The sequence below is a fragment of the Triticum aestivum genome, chromosome 7B (genome assembly GCF_018294505.1).
Source record: "Triticum aestivum cultivar Chinese Spring chromosome 7B, IWGSC CS RefSeq v2.1, whole genome shotgun sequence".
Taxonomy (NCBI): domain Eukaryota; kingdom Viridiplantae; phylum Streptophyta; class Magnoliopsida; order Poales; family Poaceae; genus Triticum; species Triticum aestivum.
The window spans coordinates 698009460-698013300 of NC_057813.1; the positions used below are offsets into that span (position 1 = coordinate 698009460).

The 3841-nt window shown below is 45.4% G+C and overlaps 1 long non-coding RNA gene across 1 annotated transcript; it reads left to right on the top strand.

Moving 5' to 3' along the window:
• Positions 1-2174: 2174 nt before the first annotated feature.
• Positions 2175-2944, top strand: LOC123158997 (uncharacterized). The gene is made up of 3 exons (XR_006479433.1): positions 2175-2316; positions 2547-2620; positions 2763-2944. It is a non-coding gene; the product is annotated as an uncharacterized lncRNA (long non-coding RNA).
• Positions 2945-3841: the final 897 nt, after the last annotated feature.

The following is a 3841-nucleotide window of genomic DNA, read 5'->3' on the forward strand; positions in this document are numbered from 1 at the left end:
GTTAATACAATTCTAGCATGAATAATAAACATTTATCATGATATAAGGAAATAAATAATAACTTTATTATTGCCTCTAGGGCATATTTCCTTCAATGAGACCCACAATATGCGTTATTCACAGTGGTAACCTAGTCTATGTGATCGGAGATCCCGTGAATTAGATGTGGAAGACAAGATGTTGGTCAACTGAGAGGAGAGTATCCTTACTGTTAACAATACCACTCCATGAAGATGCAATACTCTCCCAAATCTGCATGGTAGGTTGATGTATATCTTAATGTGTTCTAAGTGGCTCATTGAAGCAGAGATGTTGTCCTGCAGAACATCTTTTGAAGAACGCACCTATATGAGTCTGATTGTTAAATGTCGCAATCTATGAGAGTAGGGCTCTCTCTAGTAAACTCATGAAAGGTCGCGAAGTATGACGCATAAGCTCTAGCCGCGGGGAAGACCCACGGTAGTCATGTATCAGTCAAGGCTTTATGTGAAGCTAGATTCGTAGAAAACTTGCAGTTCAAGGCCCAATCCATTGTTCAAGTTGCTTAATAGTGTAGCATAGAGTTCTAGGTGGAAGTTCAACTTAATAGTCTCCACTGCATTACCGGTATATAAAACAGTATTTTGGAACCAAAGGCAAATTTTGTGTGTATATGGGATCTGATGGGGGATTGCTGGAATTTTGTCTATTTTGGGTCAAGCCCAATAGCAGTTTCAGAAATTCCTTACAAATCCTAGAGGACCACGCAGCCCATTCGTGCAAGGAAAGAGGTGGAACTAAAGTTTAGTCCCATATTGCTACTTTACAGGGAGTTGGACTTCTTTATAAGGGAGGTTATTTCCTCACATGTATAAGGATGAGAACAAGAGGGACATCCACGCGCGCTCCTCCTTCGTCGCCTGCCTCATCACGATGCTCCGCAGGTTGCGGGAATGAGCCGGGCTGATGTCTAAATTTTTGCCACGCACGACGGGTATACGAAAGGTCATGCGGGAGCTGAAACCTTTTTATGTAGTGGACACTGAATCCGAACGGCTCGCCTCTTCGGTTGAAGTCTGTTCATTTTCTCTCCCTCGTTCCCTTCAGCTCCCGGCGCAGCCTCTCGCCTCTTTCAGTTGCGCCTATAAAAGGAAGGTCGCTTCTCTCAGAGAGACACAACAAAAGACTCTCTTCCTCTCGCGACCGAGTTCCTGAGCACTGCGCTACTGCCATGATCTTTCTCATCCCGGTTTGCGGCGTGCACCGCGAGTCGGGACAATAGGCCTCTGAAACCGCACCTCTTTGAGTTCTGTATTGGAGAAGGGTGATAAGATTTTCGGGGAGCGCTCCGTGCGACTACTGACTTCTTCGTCACGGACGCCCCGGACTCCGACGACTACTTCCCCAACAATGACTTCTTCCCCGACGTCGACAACCTCCTCGACGACATGGCTGGCAAGGACACCGGCCCCAAGTCCAGTGCTACTGTTGTTGCCGCTGTCCCGTACGTGTTCTTGCTTTTCCTGTTAGAGGTCCTGCCACAGTTCCTTGCTCGACTGTCTGCTCTAGATATGTTCGGTTCTAATTCATATTTGCAGATGTTATTTACCTTCTCTCTGTCAGATCGCATGACTTGTTTTATCTCTACTATTTTAGTCATGCTTTATCTAGTATTTCCGTTAATAACATCATATGGTAAATTGCTCATATTTCCAACATGTGCCACGCGCAAACCAACCTCTGGTTGGATGGTTAGAGGGACAGTGATATCCTTAGCCCACCAGTGTTCAAGTCCTGGTGCTCGCATTATTCCTGGATTTATTTCAGGATTTTCGGCGATGCTCTTTTGGTGGGAGGAGAAGTTTCCGTTGACGACGAGGCACCTACGGTAACTTCATAAACTTATCTCAAGATGATATGCCGGCTCCTTCTCTCGAGGGTGCATGCTGAAGATGATATGCCTCTCTGTCTCGAAGGTGCGTGCTCATAGACAGGACCGGGCCCATAGTTGTGCAGAGTGTGCTGCCTGCACAGGGCCCATATATTTTAGGGGCCCCAAATTTTTATGTAGGCCTATGTATATTTCCTCCTGGGCCGATTGTGCCTAGCACGTCCGCGCGACTCCGCGTGAGGCCGCTGCTCGATGCGATGCCTAGATAAAAACAGAACGGGATCGATCACACCCAGAGGAAGTTGTCGGGCGAGACGGCGCATCCATAACAGATCAAAATCGATTGCATCGCATCCAGAGCCGGCGGCGGGCGACGAGCCTTCCGAGTTCCGATTAACTTCGTCTGAACTCTGATGAATATGTTCCTGTCGCAATCACCAAAACAGGTAGATCAAAAAACATGTTCCTCTCGCCGTGCTAGTCATGTGAGATCTATAGTGGACGGTCCTCTTGATTTCATACCGGCAGGAGTTAAACAATTTGTCAATACTTGCATGGTTCTGGCACAAGTTTAATTGTTTAACTACTGCCAACTACCGCTGGCTTTTCCTCCTGATTAACTTTGGATCCTATAGTCCTACTCCTAGTCTCTAAATCCCAAATTAATTTTTCACAGGGATCGTTACTGCGTTAGAGATCGGTCCTTGCCTCCTTGGTTAAGTATCATAGTATAGCAGGACATGAAACGAGGTGAGTTAGACGGTTCGTCTAATTGCCAAACATTGAGCATAATCTTCAATTGATATATGATGACTGATGCTGTATCCCTCTATTTTATTTTATTCATCTTTTGTATCTTGTGTTTCAATAATATATATTCGAGTCATCATAGGAAGAAGATTGATTACGAGGATATTTGAAGATTTCAATTCTTAAAGTACTATAAAAGAATGATTTGTTCAAATAAATATTATGCAACCAGGAGTTGAATAGGTAAATTTTTTAATTATGTATCTAATTGTTATGTAAGACATTGTATCATATATATTATTATTGCTCGTTTGTTTCTTTTTAGTGTGATAGGTCCCCATTTTTTAGTTTCGCACATGGCCCCGGATTTTGCCGGCCCGGCCCTGCTCATAGAGATGGTGTGTGCATGTCTCCGTTCATAGTGATGAGTGTATGCGTGTATGTGTGAGCACTTGCGTATGAACTGTGTTAAGAAAAATAGTACAACCTCAAATGGATGTAATATTTATTTTTTTGCCATGAATTCGGATGCATCGACACACGTGAGGCCCAATCTCGACCAACCAACCAAACATGAGAGCCACCCATTTTCGTCCATTTTATTTTTATTTTTTGCGGATCAAATCTACGATGGTGCCTGTTCACACACCGAGAGCACATTTGGATGTGATGGCATCCCTACCACCATCACCACGTCGTGTTTTCACGAGTGGACAGTGCTGAAACAGTGGAGGGGAGGGGACCCATCACCCGTGTCTGCCTTCTGCTCAACCTAGTAGTCGATCAATGAGACGATAGCACGCGAGATTCAACAGGGACAAGCACTTTCTTGCACCCCACCCGCTTTGCTCCTGCCACGGCACCGTTTGCTTCCTTTTCCGCCAAAGACTTGCGCCGGCGACGACGGCCGTGTCGTGTCTCGCGCGTTGCGGACCATGCGACGGCGACGTGGCTGGTCAAGCTCGGAACTTCGGATAGGCCACCTTGTGTGGCCGGCGAGAGAATGCCGGCGTTGCGTTGTGGAATGCTCTCGAGTAGCTGTGGCTAGTCAAGAGTCTTTTGCCCCGTTTAATATACTCCCATGCGTTTTCAGAATAAGTGTCACAAATTTATTACTAATTCATGTACAAAATTAAAATCAAATTAGCGGCACTTACTTAGGACGGAGGGAGTTGAAAAAAATACACCAAAATACACAACCGAACGATAAAATATGACGAG